At 43.8% G+C, this 18,028-nt stretch overlaps 1 protein-coding gene across 1 annotated transcript in view; it reads left to right on the forward strand.

Annotated features, from left to right (window-relative positions):
- The window catches only part of LOC109921693 (very-long-chain enoyl-CoA reductase), a 72,202-nt gene that overhangs the window by 10,515 nt on the left and 43,659 nt on the right, over nt 1–18,028 (forward strand). The gene's annotated exons all lie outside the window — the stretch shown is intronic.

Here is an 18,028-nt window from a genome sequence, read left to right on the forward strand (position 1 = left end):
GATGCTGCTTGGCCTGCTGTGTTCATCCAGCCCTGCACCTTGTTATCTCGGATTCTCCAGCATCTGCAGTTCCTACTATCTCGGAAAAAAATCTTTCTTCCTTTTTGAAAGGGAAGTGAAGGAGATGGGATCTCTTGTTTTTATATGGAGGTTTTATTGCTCAGTGGGCGATACTGTTGCCAAGCTGCGGGCTCAGGCCCCACAACTGCAACTTAGTGCGTCATCCAGGCTGACAGTTGCAGTGCGGTCATGAGGATGTGCCGCAATGTCAACAGTGCTAGATTCTGAAGATGTTAAACCAAGAGACCTGCCTGCCCTTCAGTGGATGATCGGTGAAGAGGATATTAGGAGAGGAGTTAAAAAATCCTCGCCTCTGCCTGCTTTTATAGCTACAGTATCTGTATTTATTGGCATTCCATAGAAAAGGTAATTGCAAAAAGGAGGAGCTCCCAGTGTAGTGGGTATGGACTGAAGGTTGTTTTCTGCCAGCCAGCCTAGGTCTGTTCCTGATTGGCAGGATGTGACAAATGGGGTTTCTGCATGGCTCTACGTTGAGCCCTCGATTGTTACAATTCATATCAATGATTTAGATTGAAGGCATGATGGCTAAACCTGCAGATGACAAAGGTGGATGAGAAAGCATGTTGAGGGTGATACAGCCAAGATGTGGACTGACATCGATGTGTTCAGTGAGTGGGCAGAAGTCTGGCTGATGAAGTTTAATGTGGAAAATTGAGAACTTTTCATTCTTGGCAGGAAGAATAAAAAAATGTATTTTATGAAGCCATGCCCCATTACCTGAAGTGCAGAGGGATCTAGGTGCGCTAGTGGATTAATCACAAAAAGCTTGTAGGCAGCTACAGCAAACTGATTCAGAAAGTACCTGGCAAGTTATCCTTTATTATCCAAGAAATTGGATATAAAAGAATGATGTTTGACTTCAGCTATACAGGGCCTCCTCTTACATGTTGTGTACAGTGTTCATCTCTATTTAAGGAAGAATGGAAGTGCATTGGAGGCAGTTCAGAAGAAGTTCACATGTTTGATACCTGGATTGAGCAAGTTGCTGAGCGGGGAAGGATTGGGTAGACTGGGCTTGTTTTCGCTGGAGTTTAGAAAAGGGAGGGATGATTTGACTGAAATTTATAAGATCCTAAATGGTCTTGACAAGGTGGACATGGAAAAGATACTCCCTCTTCTGTGTCAATCCAAAGCTGGGAGACACTGGCCTCAAAGGGCAACTCCCGATTTTAAAACTGTGATGAGGACTGTTAATCCAGAGACCCAGATAATGTTCTGGGGACCCGGGTTCAAATCCCACCTTGGCAGATGGTGGTGGAATTTGAATTCAATAAATATCTGGAATTAAGAGTCTAACGATGACCATGAGTCCATTGTCGACTGTTGGAAAAACCTATCTGGTTCACTAATGCCCTTTTAGGGAAGGAAACTGCCATCCTTACCTGGCCTGGCCTACATGTGACTCCAGACCCACTGCACCCTTTGGGCAATAAATGCTGCCTAGCCAGCGACTCCCTCATCATGTGAATGAATAAAGGAACTAGAGAGTACCTCTCTTTGCCCAAATGTAAAAACTGTTGGCTTATCACAATACTGTTTGTAAGAAGAAAAATAACACGGGACGATTGGAGAAATGTGCATGTTTCAGCTTTGAAAGGAATTGGTTCTGAGATAACAAACTGTGCAGAACTCAGTGTTCCTTTAGCTCTGGCCTCTTGCATAGCTCCCACTCCTTTTTGTCCTGCCTCCACAGCTATAACTTCAGATATCTAGTTCTGAAATTCTTTCCTAAAACCTGCCTCTTTGACCATAGCGTCATACAGCATAGAAACAGACCTTTCGGTCCAACTCATCCATGCTGACTGGGTTTCCCAAACTAAACTAGTCCCATTGCCTGCGTTTGGCCCATATCCATCTAAACTTTTCCCAATCGTGTACCTGTCCTAATGTCTTTTAGATGTTGTAACTGTACCTGTATCTACCACTTCTTCTGGCAGTTCATTACACACACGAACCACCCTCTGTGTGAAAGAAATTGCCCCTCTTTAAATCTTCCTCTTCTCACCTTTAAAATTATGCCCTCTAATTTTGAGTCCTCCTACCCTGGGGAAAGGACCTTTTTGCTATTCAACTTATCCATGCCCATCATTGATTTTATAAACCCCTATAATGTCACCCCTCAACCTCCTATGCTCCAGTGGGGGAAAAAGGTCCCAGCCTATCCAGCTTCTCTTTATAACTCAAACCCTCTAGTCCCAGCAACATCCTGGTGAATCTATAGTAACTCTCAATATCTTTTCCTGAGTGTTGATTACTGTCTGGGACCACACTAATGAAGCACCTGGGACTTTTTGCTATGGTAAATGCAAGTTTTCAATGTGAACCAGTTCAACTCATCATGAAACTGTTGCAGCAGAATTAGGCTAATGGGACCAAACTAGTGACTGGCTAATTGCTAACTGGATTGGTAATTAAGGTAATACTTCAGGGTGATTGATCCAAAATGCACCCTGTGGTTTGGTGATAGTGGCAAAAATCAAGAATTGATTGAACAACAGTTTGGCGAGATGGTAAGGCTTTTCTGAATTCGAATGTATGAAGACTATCTGAATGGCCCTCCTTGCATTTAGATACAGTATCCAAGATTATCTGGGAAGGATTGAAAATTAACTACTGTGTACTGCTGCAGACAGCCAGAGAGCAATGCCATTGGGATATTGCTTTTATTTCATGTTCGGTCTTTTATGGATGGTACTTGAAGCATATCACTGTAGCTGAAGAACTTCACTCAGCAACCCAACCGGGGAGGTGACTGACATAAATATTGCAGACAAAAAATAAGAGCTTGCACAACAGCTTGCCTCCCAGAGCAGTGTTGTGTCCTAGATAGCCACCCATGTGTAATTTTGCTACACTCATTCCCTTCCTTGCAGTACCTTGATTTGACACTAGGTGGGAGTGTGGACTTGATCCCATTCATTCATTGCTGGCAGGAGAACTCCAAGACACGAGTTACTCAAAAATTAAAACAACCATCTGTGCCTCCTTGCTGAAAAGATATGAAATCCTTCCTCTTGATTAATGTTTCAAAAGTGTAATGTAAATTCTGTTCACTGTTGTGACTGGGTAGTTAGCCCATGCTATAACTTTGTTCTGTTTCAAAAAAAACATGCAAGCTACTGGGTTCTGACCTCTGAAGGTGAACGGAGGAGGGTGCCTGGGGATAACTGGGTGCAAACTGTTTCTTATAGAAACATATAAAATTATGAAGGGAATAGATAAGATAGAAGTAGAGAGGATGTTTCCACTGGCAGGTGAAGCTAGGACAAGAGGACATAGCCTCAAGATTAGAGGGAGCAGATTTAGGACTGAATTGAGAAGGAATTTCTTCACCCAGAGGGTTGTTAATCTATGGAATTCCTTGCCCAGTGAAGTAGTTGACGCTACTTCAGTAAACGTTTTTAAAAAAAAAGGTAGATTTTTTTTGAACAATAAAGGAATTAAGAGATACGGTGAGAACGCGGGTAAGTGGATCTGAGTCCACGAAAGGATCAGCCGTGATCTTATTGAATGGCGGAGCAGGCTCGAAGGGCCAGACGGCCTACTCCTGCTCCTAGTTCTTGTGTTCAAAGAATATAAAGTACAACCCATGTGTTACTACTGAACTTTGCCAGATATCTGTTATATATGAGACCAGTCCGCTCCTACATGGTACCTCGCTATAATGTAGTCCAGCTCAGGTGTAGTACTTGACATCCCCCACACGTCTCATCCCAGGGGTCTGCCAGTCTGAAGTAGTCTTGTGTTTGTAATACAGCAAAGTGTGAATGGAGCCCTGCTTGTGCAGGACATCGGTGAGACCACTTTTGGAATACGGTGTTCAGTTCTGGTTCTCCCTGCTTTAGGAAAGATGCGGTTAAACTTGAAAGGGTTCAGAAAAGATTTACAAGGATGTTGCCAGGGTTCAAGGGTTTGAACTATAGGGAGAAGCTGAATAGGCTGGGGCTATATTCCCTGGAGCATCGGAGACTGAGGGGTGACCTTACATAGGTTTATAAAATCATGAGGAACATGGATAGGGTAAATTGTGAAAGTGACTTTTTTTCCTAGGGTAGGGGAGTCCAAAACTAGAGGGTGTAGGTTTAAGATGAGAGGGGAAAGATTTAAAAGGGACCTGAGGGGGAACATTTTCAAACAGAGGGTGGTGTGTGTATGGAATAAGCTACCAGAGGAAGTGGTGGAGGCTGGTACAATTACAACATTTAAAAGGTATCTGGATGGATATATGGACAAGAAAAGTTTAAAGGGATATGGGCCAAATGGGACAAAATTAATTTAGGGTATCTGGTCAGCGTGGGCGAGTTGGACTGTAAGGTCTGTTTCTGTGCTGTACATATCTATGCTTGCAGGCTTCAACCATTCATTTAAACCTAGTGTAGTTGGTTCAGCAAGCCTCCATTGGCAGGTTTTGCAGGCTATTCCAGGGCTCACAAGTTGGGCGTTTTAGGAGTGATTACTGTCATAATCAGCAAATTGATAATGTACCAGGTAATCTGCACTCCGGCACTTTACCAGAAGTATCAATGTTACTCACTTATAAGAAACATAACAAGATTGTTGGGGGACTTGACAGGGTTGATGCAGTGTGTTTGTTTCCCCTTGTGGAAGGGTCTAGGACCAGAAGACATCATCTCACAGTAAGGGGTTGTACATTCAAGATGGATGATGAAATACTCCTCTTCTGTCTCAAAAGGGAGTGAATCTGTGGCATTCTTTACCACAGAGGTCTCTGAAGGCTGTGTCATTAAGTATGTTCAAGGCTGAGACCGATTTTCTAGTCAGGAAGGGAATCAGTGGCTTATGGGGATAAGGCAACAAAGTGGAATTGAGAATTATCAGATCAGCCATGACCTCTTAGAATGGTGGAATGGATCTGATGGGCCAAATGGTGTATTTTTCCTCTTGGGTCTTATGGTCTTACAGTAACAAGCCTCTAGAGCAAACGTTAAACCCAGAACCACCTTACATTGGACCAGAATGTCACCAGTGAGCCACAGCTGACCTTCAAGAATTGTCTCCCTGGGCACAGTCACCTGGGCAATCCAGCATCAGTCATGATGGTCTCTTTAGGGAAGGCGATGGCCTAGTGATATCATCACCTGGACTTTTAATCCAGAGACCGAAATAATGGTCTGGAGATCTGGCTTTTAATCCCGCCACGGCAAATGGTGGAATTAAGAGTCTAATGATGACTGCAAGTCTATTGTCGATTTGTGGTAAAACCCATCTGTCTCACTCATGTCCTTTAGGGAAGGAACCTGCCATCCTCACCTGGTCTGACCTACATGTGACTCCAGACCCATAGCAATGTGGTTGACTTTCAACTATCCTCTGGGCAGTTAGGGGTGGGTAATAAATGCTATCTTAGCCTGTGACGCCCTCATCCCATGAATGAATAAAACAAAAAATCTAAACAAGCCGTGCTTTCAAAACATGTTTCTGTAGAATATGCCCGACGGTGGGTTTTGTAGCAGTCGAGAGCTGTTTGTCCATTGAATCCCAGCTGACTATCGAGAGACCTACCCTCTCCAACTAGTCTTAGTAAGGGAAAAGGAGTCAGTTAATGCAGCACGTACCCAGGCTGTACAGTACTTATGTGAATGCTTAATCTGAGCCATTACTCTGCAAATATGCACTACCCAACCAGGCCGTGTAATAACTTGACCTGTCCAACCCTCCTGAATGTTGCTCCATAATTTGCAAGTTGGAGGAGTGTGAGTGGTCTGTGTTGAGTATTCCCTCAAGCTGCCAGCTTGTACATAACTGTGACATTGAATTACCCGACGGTGTTCTGTTTACTCAGGTCTACCTCTAGCCCTCAATGGAGAGTTCAGCATGAATTCACAGCAATGCGTGAGCGATGCTTCAAGCAGCTTCTGCAGCACGAGGGTGCTAATTCGCAGGAAGGATTTGTTTGAAGCTGGTAGAAGTATATTTCTGAGCTGAATTCCGTCTGTCTGTGCAGAGGTATAAACCTGATATCCTGAATTCATCCACATCAAACAGCATGTTACTGTGCCAGGCTAAATATACACTGGCACGGTTTCAGGCATTCGCTGTCTTGGGATATGCTCTGGGAACGATGGCTTTCGAGCAGAGGCAAGTTTGACAACCCCTGATTCTTTCCATAGAATCCCTAGAGTGTGGAAACAGGCCCTTCAGCCCAGCAAATCCACACTGACCCTCAGAGCATCCCACCTAGACCCATCCACCTGTAATCCATCTAAGATACACATCCCTGAACACTACGGGCAATTTAGCATGGCCAATCCACCTAGCCTGCATATCTTTAGACTGTGGGAGAAAACTGGAGCACCCAGAGGAAACCCACTCGGACACAGGGAGAACATACAAACTCCACACAGACAGTCGCCCGAGGGCAGAATTGTACCCGGGTCCCTGGCACTGTGAGGCAGCAATGCTAACCACTGAACCACCGTTCTTGCAGTATATCAGCTGTGGGTTAGCTCTCCTGTCTCTGATTCAGAAGGTCAATTTGTTATAATCTCATGCCAAAGACTTGAGCATAAACATCCAGGATGACCGCATTGCAGCTTTTGAAGTACCCCACTATCAGGAGTGCTGTGATTTTCTCTATCTGGCTTCCCTGCCAATGTTCATTGAGCATCACTGAAATAACTGGCTGTTTATCAGTTTGTGTGGGATCTTGCTCTGCACACACTGGCTGCTTTTCCCAACAGTAGGAACACTACTACAGTTCCTACATTTGTAGTAACAATTGCACATGCCTCTGAACTGCCACTAGATACTGTCAGCTTGTATGATGGGGCTTGAATCCACGATCTGCCAACTTGAGTAAGACCGCTAAGCATTGGACCACGAGAGTGGCTTTACGGAGGTAGCACTCAACAAAAAGAATTCTGCATCATGTTTGGTGAGGCTGAGGGGAGAAACAAATCGGATCTTGTTGGAAAGATTTAAACTGGGTCAGAAGTGGAGTTGTTGAGCAGGACCCTAAGAAGCTACAGAGAGTTGTGAACTCAGCCCAGTCCATCATGCAAGCCAACCTTCCATCCACTGACTCCATCTACGCTTCTCGCTGCCTCAGGAAGGCAGCCAACATCATCAAAGATCCCTCACAGCTGGGTTATAGTCTCTTCCAACCTCTTCCATTGGGCAAAAGATACAGAAGCTTAAACACACATAGCAACAGGTTCAGGAACAGCTTCTTCCCCGCTGTTATTAGACTGCTGAATGGACCTCTCAAATGTTAATTTTAAATACTGACCTTACTCTTTGTGCACCTTCTCTGCAGCTGTAACATTGTACTCCTTGCTCTGTTCTATTACCCTAATGCACTTTGTACGGGATGATCTGCCTGTACTGCACACAAAACAAGACTTTTCGCTGTCCCTAGGTACACGTGACCAAAATCAATCGAATTAAATCAAATGAAGGCTGTGTAATAGACGACCATCTTCCACAGAATGGTGTGAATGAAAACATGTCCCTGTTCCAAAGTGCACAATGTCAGAGGAGTAAATAAATTCACATTGGCGTTCCTGCCCAAATTGGGCTGAAACCACACTTGAGCTGGAGTAGAAGCAAACAGAATATTGTAAGGAAGGGGCCAAGTTTGTGTTGTGAATTGTTTCAGGGCAGACGAGTGTCATTTTGGTGAAGAATGGAACCCTTGTGGGCTGTGTTTAGGTTCTGGAGGAAGAGAGAATTGACGCTGAAGAGTGCAGAATTATCTTTTTCCAACTTCAGTCCTGAAGCAACAGCTGTTTCTTAACTGCAAGATTTGGTAGCCAACAGAATCCGACTGAGCTGCTCGAACTCTGGCCCAGTCGCTGGACTCCTCCTGGTGTGCAGCCCTCCAGTTTGGCAGTGGGTGAAGAAGAGAAAGGGCCTGTAATGGAGACACTGATTCTTGAAGATTTCAGTTCCACTAAATCTGCTAGCCCACCCATATACACAGTTGAGACTTGAGGCCAGGTTTTAGTGGAGATCTCTTGCTAGAAGATTTGTGAGGCTCTGTATATTTTTTAAGAGCTGGGTCTTGTTGTACAAGAAATTAGAGTCAGAGTTGTATAGCACAGAAACAGACCCTTTTGGACCAACTCGTCCATGGAGACTAGGTATCCTAAATTAATCTACTTCCATTTGCCAGTTTGGCCCATATCACTCTCAACCCTTCCCATTCACGTACCCATCCAGATGCCTTTTAAATATTGTAATTGTACCAGGCTCCACCCACTTCCTCTGGCAGCTCATTCCATACACGCACCACCATCTGTGTGAAAAAGTTGCCCCTTAAGTCCCTTTTAAATCTTTTCTCTCTCATTTTAAACCTATGCCCTCTAGTTTTGGATTCACCCTATTCATGCCCCTCATGATTTTATAAACCTGTATAATGTCACCTCTCAGTCTTCAACGTTCCAGGGAAAATAGCCCCAACCTATTCAAGAGAACACAAAGATCGGGGGAGTTGTGAATAGTATAAAAGGTTGTCCAAAGGATATAGCGGCATATAGATTAGTTGCAGATATGGGCGGAGAAGTGGTAGATGGAGTTTAATCTGGGCAAGTGTGGAAGATCAAACGTTAAGGGAAAGTACAGTTAATGGCAGGACCCTTTAACAACGTTAATGTACAGAGGGATCTTGGAGTTCTAGTTCATAGCTCCCTGAAAGTGGCCACGCAAGTAACTAGGGTGGTAAGGAAGGCATATGACATGCTTGCCTTTTCTGGTCAGGGAATTGAGTCACAAGAGTTGGGAAGTAATGTTGCAGCTTTATAAACTTTGGTTAGGCCACACTTAGAGGTAGTGCATTCAATTCTGGTCACCACATTACAGGAAGGATGTGGAGGCTTTGGAGAGGATGCAGAAGAGTTTTACCCGGATGCTGCCTGGATTAGAAGGTATGAGCTATAAGGAAAGGCTGGACAAACTAAGGTTGTTTTCTCTGGAGCAGTGGAGGCTGAGGGGAGCCTTGATAGACGTCTATATATATGAGAGGCATAGATAGGGTTGACACTCGGAATCTTTTTTCTCCCCGGAGTTGAAACGTCTAATATTAGGGGACATGCATTTAAGGTGAGAGGGGGAAAGTTCAAAGGATATGTGAAGGGCAAGTTTTTTATAGTGTTAGGAGTCTGGAACACACTGCCAGAGGTAGTGGTGGGGGCAGATACAGTAGAGGCATTTGAAGGGGCTTTTAGATAAGCACATGGATATGCAAGGGATGGAGGGATATGGGCCATGGGCAGGGAGAAGGGATTAGTTTAATTTGGCGTCATGTTTGGCACAACATCATGCGTTGAAAGGCCTGGTTCTGTGGTGTATTCCGCCTCTCCCTATAGGTGAAACCCGGGTAACATTCTTGTAAATCTTTTCTGAACTCGTGCAAGTTTAACAATAGCTTTCCTATAGCAGGGAGACCTGAATTGAACGCAGTATTCCAAAAGTGGCCTAACCAATGTCCTGTATAGCCTCAACATGACTTCCCAACTCCTGCACTCAATGCACTAACCAATAAAGACAAGCGTACCAAACGCCATCTTCACCACCCTGTCTACCTGGGGCTCCACTTTCAAGGAACTATGAACCTGCACTCCAAGATCTCTTTGTTCAGCAACACTCCCCCAGGACCCTACCATTTAAGTGTATGTACAAGTCCTGCCCTGATTTGCCTTTCCAAAATGCGTCACCTCACATCTATCTAAATTAAACTCCACGTGCTGCCCATTGGCCCATCTTATCAAGATCCTGTTGTACCCTGAGGTAATCTCCTTCGTTGTCCACTATAACCTCCAATTTTGGTGTCATTTGCAAACTTAGTAACCATACCTCCTATATTTGCATCCAAATCATTTATATAAATGATGAAAAGACAGTGGACCCAGCACCAATCATTGAGGCACACCACTGGTCACAGGCCTCTAGTCTGATTTTAAAAACCCTCCACCACCACCCTGTGTCTTCTACCTTCAAGCTAATTTTGAATCCAAATGGCTAGTTCTCCCTATATTCCATGTGATCTAACCTTGTTAACCAATCTACCATGTGGAGCCTTGTTGAACACCTTATTGAAGTCCCAATAGACAGCATCCACCGCTCTGCCTTTATCAGTCCTCTTTCTCACTTCAAAAATCTCAACTGAGTTAGTGAGACATGATTTCCCACGCACAAAGCCGTGTTGACTATTCCTGATCAGTCCTTGCCCTCCAAATACCTGTCAATTCTGTCCCTCAGGATTCCCTCTAACAACCTACCTGCCACTGATATCGGGTTCACTGCTCTGTAGTTCCCTGGCTTTCTTTATCACCTTTCTTAAATAGTGGCACCGCATTAACCAACCTCCAGTCTCCTAGCACCTCACCTGTGGCTGTCAATGATACAAATATCTCAGCAAGGGGCCCAGCAATCACTTCCCTAGTTTCCCGCAAAGTTCTGGGATACACCTGATCAGGTCCTGGGGATTTTATCCATCTGTATCATTTTAAGACATCCAGCACCACCACTTCTGTAATATGGACACTTTTCAATTCATCACTGTTTATTTCTCCAAGTTCTCGAGCTTCCATGCCCTTCTCTACGGTAAACACCAAGGTGAAATACTCGTGTAGTATCTTCCCTCATCTCCACAGATGATTTCATGTGCTGTCCATCCCACCCTCCCCAGGGTTTAATAGTTCCTCAGCCTTTGACAATCTGTCCTGCCTGAAACCATGTGCATGGTTTCTAATGGGCCAGGATACATTCAGTAGTTGGATCAGTGGACTCTATTGAGCAGCATCACCCCAGGATGTAGAGAAACTGTAATATGCAGTCCTTAAATGGTAACGTACAAATTGCATTTTCACTGGGTGCTTTGCACCCAGCAAATTCTGTTGAAGTGCAACGGGAGGTGGTGGTATAATGTCACTACGCTAGTAATCTTAAAGGCCGGGACTAATTAAAACCGAAAGAACTGCGGATGCTGGAAGTCGGGAAATAAAGCAGAAATTGCTCGAAAGGCTCAGCAGGTCTAGCTAATGTTTTGGGGGACGAACAGTCAAATGCCAACACAGCTTGCTGAATTTGAATGAATAAATCTGGGAATATATTGGTGACCATGGCAATTGTATAGTTGTTTCTTTCAAAAAAAAACTTGTGCACTAATGCCCTTTTCAGGGAAGTAATCTAGTCTGGCCTACATGTGACTCCAGACCCACAGCCATGTGGTTAACTCTTAACCACCCTCTGAAATGGCTGAGTGATCCACTTGATTGAAAAGCAATTAGGGATGTGCAACATCCACATTCCATAAATGAGTAAGCTTTGTGTACCACTTTTTTGTGTTGACATCGTAAAATATAGCAAGATGCTTTTGAGAAACGTTGTCAAAAGCATTTGACCCTGAGCAGCACACAGATATCTGAGTAACTGATTCAAAACCTCCTCAAGAATGTAAGTTTTAAGGGAGGAAGAGGCTGAGACTTTTACAGCAGCTCAGAGGGAGGCTATTTGGCCTATTGTGTCTATGCTGGTTCTCTAAAGGAATGACTTACTTATTATCAATCTGATATGTTCTCCCCATATACCCTACACTTTAATTCCCTTAAAATAACAGTCCAATTTCCTTTAGAAAGCCTCTATTGAACTGAGCCACCACACGCTCTCAGGCAGTGAATTTCAGACTCTGACTACTCACTATGTGGAAAAACTTTCCCTCCCATTACTTTTTTTTTTCTTTGCTGCTTTTGTCAATTGCTTTGAACCTGATACATGCTCATTCTTGATCTTTTCACAATTGGGAACTATTTCTTTCTACTCAGTCCAGACCCCCTCGTGATCTTTGAACACCTCTATCAAATCTCTTCTCAGCTTGCTCCAACAAAAAACAGTCCCAGCTTCTCCAATTTGTCTTCAGCAGTTCCAAGGATGAGGAATTTCATTCCTGTAGGTCTCTTCTGCACTGTCTGTCCAATACCTTCCTAAACTGTAGTGCCCAAAATTGTACATAATAATTCAGCTGAGGCCAAACTATTGTCTTACACAAATTCAATGTAATCTCCTGCCCTTTAAACATTTTTGTTCATGGGCTGGTGGTGAGGCCCGTATTTATTGCCCATTTTGACTGCCTTTGCAAAGGTGGTAGTGAGTGTGTACTCTATACCCTTATTAATAACTGCGATGCTTTGTTAACTGTTTTCTCAACCCAATTTAGGAAGGAATCTCCGAGCTTAATGGCTAGACAGACGAAGGCATGGCCACTAATGGTGAAATCAAGAATGTACAAGAGAGAGAACAATGCAGTGAGCCATGAGGCTGTTTGATCCATTTTTGCCCATTGTGGCTGTTTTAGAAGAGCTCTCAATTGGACCCACTCGCCTGCTCTCCCTCCTCAGCTGTAATGCAGAGGCTCCTAGCAGATTACACTAATAATGAGGAATTTGAAAACCCAGGAGAAAATTGGAAAATGGAGGTGTTGCCATTCAGGGAGCAGCTGTAGAATCGAGTTTAAGGGTCATGAGTGAGACAGGTCAGGATGGTGCGGGAGTTAGAAGGAAGGGGAAGTATAGTTTTGGATGAGCTCAAATTTACAGAGCTTCTGTTATGTCAACAATTCAACAGCTATGTTTAAAAGAGTAATCTGTGACTCTATAAATGGATGGCCAATGATATGTATGTTTCTGAAAGTATAATCTTGCTATTCCAAAGATCAATTATTTTCCCTCTGCCATTCCTGCTGAAATTCTCATCATGCTTTTATTACCCATACACTTGGCTGTTCCAGCACATTCCCGCCTGACACACTCTCCCAAATCCTAGCCCTCAATAGCCAAGCTTGTCAAAATTCTGCTACCATTTGCCTCTCACCCCTGTGGCTCACTGGCCTACATTAGCTCCCAGTTAAACATCATCTTTATTTTAAAACTGTTGGTCTTGTCTTTGAGATCATTCAGGCCCTCCCTAGATGTGAACTTCCACTCGGATGACTATCTGCACCCCTGAGTAGAGTCTGAGCCGTAAGCTCCAGAATTTTCTCCTTTAAATCTCTCTGACTTCCCCTTTCTTTAAGCCACTTCTTAAAAGCCTACCTCCTTAACTGAGCTTTTGGAATCCGGACCTTGTATCACTTGTGTGCTTCCAGAAAAATTCATTTTCTTTTTACTGTGAAACACTTCAAAGTTTTGTGTTAGAAGTGCCACATAAAAGCAAGCTGTTTGTTTTCAGCAATATTGATTGATGAAGGACTCCTTCCAGATTATTGTGGCCTCTTCCTACTTGCCTGCACTTCCTCAAATCTCTTGTTCCCTGTGTCTTGTTCTCAGCTTTCCATCTGTATTCCAAAAGGACAGGTGAAATTAGCTGTCAACAAATGTTGCCGATGACAGAACCCAGCTTTTTCCCTCTTGTGCTGATTGCAATAAAGGAAATTTATTGGCCAGCATGCCCTTCTGCTCCATGAAAGGCTTATGTCCTCCCTGAGCTTGTTTTTGGACACCTTTGTTAGTGTGATAGATGAACTACTCTTTTGGGTGGTTAATTTTCAGTTACCCCAATGAAATTGCAATGTTCCACTCTACTTGGAGTGATCTATGTGATTTAAAAGTCTGTTGCATTTCCACGAAAGGCATTGGTAACTGCTTAAACCTCTCAAATGATCTGAAATTGAGTTCTTTACAGTAACTATTGATTGAATCTCCAATGATGTAATGTAGTCCAGTGACTACTAGGACCTAGTGCTCTAGGAGGCAGGGAGCTCAATATCTTAGATGTAGTCCTCCAGTTTATGATTGTCCTATATACCTGTTAGGGCTTCAGTGTGGGGTTTCCTGTGCAAACAGCTTACAGGTACCTCCTTTCCAGAAATACATAACACTCTGATGGCTTATGAGGCAAAGTATGGTGTTGCTTTCCTCAGTCTGCCAACTTTTTACATTTGCAAGCCTATAAATCATGCTGCTTTCCAGTGCAGTAGATTTTTCACACCGCTGATTGATAGTTTAGGCTGGTTGACCCTCTTCCCCCGACAAAGAGAACCTGTCTTTGTGGATGTTTTACAGCTGACTAAAACACTCCCAATTGCTGGAACTTTTGCAAAGCCATCCTTTTAACTTGCACTACCCTGACTACCCTAAAGTCATATTTGAGGCCTGACAGAGTTCATCTTCTGATGCTACATCAGAATTACTTGGAGAATAGGAGCAAGAGTAGGCCATTCGGCCCTTTGAGCCTGCTCTACCATTCAATAGGGTCATGGCTGATAATCCAACTCAGTCCTCTGTTCCGACTTGCTCCTTCTATTCCTTGATCCCTTTAGCAGTAAGAACTATATGGAGTTCCGCCTTGAAACGTTTCAATGTTTTGTCCCTAACCACTTTTTCTGTGGCTGAAAATTCCACAGGTTTACCACTATCTGGGTGAAGAAATTTCTCCTCCGTTCAGTCCTAAATGCGCTACCTCATATCCTTAGACAGTGTCCCCGCAGCTTCTGGACTCCCTGATCATTGGGAACATCCTTCCTGCAATTACTCCATCTGGTCCTGTTAGAATTGTATTGGTTTCTATGAGATTGCTCCTCATGTTTCTAAACTTCAGTGGATAACCTCACATTTATCCACATTATACTTCATCTGCCACGCATTCGCCCACTCAGTCGTGTAGTCCAAACCACACTGAAACATCTGTGCATCTTCCTCACAGTTCACCTTCCCACTCAGTTTTGCGTTGTCTGCAAACTTAGACATTTTACTCAAAAAAAAAAGTCAAACTTCGACTTGTTCACTTTCAACCACCTGTTACTTCTAGAATAGTGGACTCCACTTGTAGTGGAGTCATGCACTGACTGATCACCAGCGATCAGTACTGTACGCAGCGATCATTACCATACCTGGTGATGATTACGGCACGCAGCAACGTTACTGTATAGCAAACCTGCACATGACTTGACAAAAGTTTCAGGGGTGCAGAGTTTTGGGAATCAAAGATCTTGCAGCACCTATTCCCCCTGAATGTATTGGTTTCCAAACATTGTTCAGGCTGTTCACATTTTATAGAACATTTTTTTTTTTTGTTACTTGACTACTATTCATCATGTGGAGGTGCTGGTGATGGACAGAGATGGACAAAGTCAAAAGTCACATGACACCAGGTTATAGTCCAACAGGTTTATTTGAAATTGCTGCTCCTTTGTCACCTCTGGAAGGAGCAGTGCTTTGAAAGCTTGTGATTTCACATAAACCTGTTGGACTATATACTATGCATGAAGCTGGAACATGATTTGAAAACAGTCATGGCATTTATGTTGCTCAGTCTGAGGAGCACTTGGCAGTTGGCAGTATGAGAACTTTTGTATACAGCTGCCTTATGTCTTTCCCCAACTGATACTGCCTGGGTTTAAGTGACTGGAAATGTTTTAGACTGCTTACAATTTGATAAAATACCAAGTATGCTGTTTAAGTGCTCCCTTTTTTTTGTTTTGACTGCCCTGATGTCGGGGTGTGACAATGTGAAAATGACCCAGTTGTAGCCGCTTCAACCCAGCAGTCTCTGTCTGAGAAAGTTTCTACAGAACACCAGTGGCAGCTCCTTAAAGCCACGATTGTTCTTCCTTCTCTTCCAGTCCCACACTGTGGTTTCTATATAAAACACCAGTTAGTTTAGGTCTGACCATGTGTCAAGAGTTTTGTGTCCTGACTCACTGCGGAAAACTCGGTGACGTCTGTCTCCAAAAGGTTTTCATTCTTGAAGAGTCTGTTTTATTTATTCTTAACTTGGTCCCAAGTCCAGCCCAGAGCCAAACTGTTGAAAAGCAGTGAAAGAATTGTACTTGCACAATTTTACTTCTAGGACCCCATTTACACTCCGTACCTGCTGAAACTTTTCTCCCAAACCATCTACAGCATTTTAAAAACAATAGCATGATCTGTTCTAGTTGATAGATTAAAGCATTGGGTAGCTTACTGTTTGTGGAATGATTATGGAGCCACGGTTCCCAATAAAAATCCGTTTCGGCTACACGGTTTGGTCTCCTTGTGAAGTACGGGTGTGTGATGGTCGTTTGTTCTCCTGTGTGCTGCCCACTGTGTTTGTCCTGCCTGTGGCTTCTATTAATATGACTGACACAAGCTGAACTCAGTGCTCTGTTTTAACAGCTGCACATAAGGTGCTGCCTTTAGCGCATTAACGCAGGCCTCTGCTTGCTTTCGCAGGCTTGTGATTGCAAAGCTCTCCAGAAACTTGCTCATTAGCCATATCGGGGCATGAAATAAGAATCTCTTTCTAGTGAGGAATTAGTTCATTTCCCCTCATAGGATGTTTAAGACTGTTCTCGCTGTCACTTGTAAGAGTCCCAAGATGCTGACACTGACAAACCTCAGTTTGAGAGTCAGGATATGAGGCAACACTGTCAAGAATAGCTGTATTCAAATCTCCAGGACCACAAAATTCCTGCGAGGTAGAGATATCCCAGTACTGCCTGGCTGTGTGTACATGCAGGCTGTGCTGTGGGGCTACTCATTGTCTTCACCCACACCTGCATGCACAGATAGACATACGTACCCTTTTTCCCCACACACACCATTGCACTCTCATTTAATTAGTGCTAAAGAAAACAGTCAAAGTCTGTTGTCTTTATAGTCTTGTGTACAGTAAAATACTCAATTTAAGACCATTCAATTATCGCATTTTTGTCAGAATAGTCCAGAACAATAACTTCAATACAATTAGAATGCAGCTGAAGAAAATTATATAGATGCTCTTATTTTTCTATTTTCTATAGCTCTGCATCAAGGGATCCTCTTTCCCAGTCCCACAAGTTAACGCTTTTGCCCCTCCTTATATCTTCTTCCAGCCCTATGAAGCTGAGATATCTGCTTTTCCCCCGTGTCCTGGCCCCTTGTGCGTATCCAGTTTTAATTCCTCCTTTATTGACCGTGTGCCTTCAGCTGCCAAGGCCCTGAGCTCCAGAATTCCCTTCTCCCTCTTCCTCCTTGCTTTAAAGCCTACTTCTTTTGACCAACCTTTTGAGGTTTGGCTCAGCATCAGATTTTTGTTTGATAACACCTTTGTAAAGCACCTTGGAATGTTTGTGATACTGCCTTGAGTGTGATTATATGGGAAGGTGCAGCGGCCACAGAGATCTCAGTGCAGTCAGGTGATGGACGGCCCATGCTTATGGAATCTGATAATTTATGGGTGGGGAGGAGGGGAAGAGGATAGTCTATTTGAAAGAAGATCATGAGCGTTGCCATTTTAGAAATGTATGTGGATTCTGAATTTTAAAGGAACTGTATTTGTCATTTTGTGCAGCTGAGCTCCTGACCTGATTTTTGTTGTATATTTTTTGATTGCCCAGGCCAGGTTCAGTTTACCCTCTCATCATCCTTCCGTGGCCAGTGGAGTGCAAGGGTTCTTCTTTTGTGAACCTTGACATTCGTGATCCTTAACGCTGAGTGTCAGCTGGCATTCAGACAACAGGAGGCATCTCTGACATGTATGAAACAACTTGGCAGTGAAAGCTGGCTGCTTCGTTAAACCTTTCCTAGACCGCAGTGGCTGACCTGTCTTAAACAAATACCCCTGTTCCCCCCACCCTACATTCACTAGGCTGAAAAACCCCAGGGCCACTACAGAAGATGGGTAAATAAAAATCTGTGTAAACGTCCTCTCTGGTCCTCTTGGGTGAAAGTAACACACCAGGACATCATGTGAAGCAAATGCTCGTTGGCAAAGACGTTTGCGTCCTGTTGGGATAAGCGGATACGGGGATGGCAGAGTGTGCAGTATAAACACCAGCATAAATTGGTTGGGCAGAAAGGCTTGGTTGGATGAAGTTTGTCCTGTGGTCCGGTGTTTGCCTGGGATTTTGGACATCCTGCTGACCCATGCCAATACCGTATTCGGGTGAAAATGCTCCTGGCTCATCGATTGTGCCAGTACCTGGTGCCCCTGGTGAGGACTGCACTCTTCTGCCACAGTCTCTCCCATTCTG

This window comes from Rhincodon typus, chromosome 38, assembly GCF_021869965.1.
Source record: "Rhincodon typus isolate 14 chromosome 38, sRhiTyp1.1, whole genome shotgun sequence".
Lineage (NCBI taxonomy): Eukaryota > Metazoa > Chordata > Chondrichthyes > Orectolobiformes > Rhincodontidae > Rhincodon > Rhincodon typus.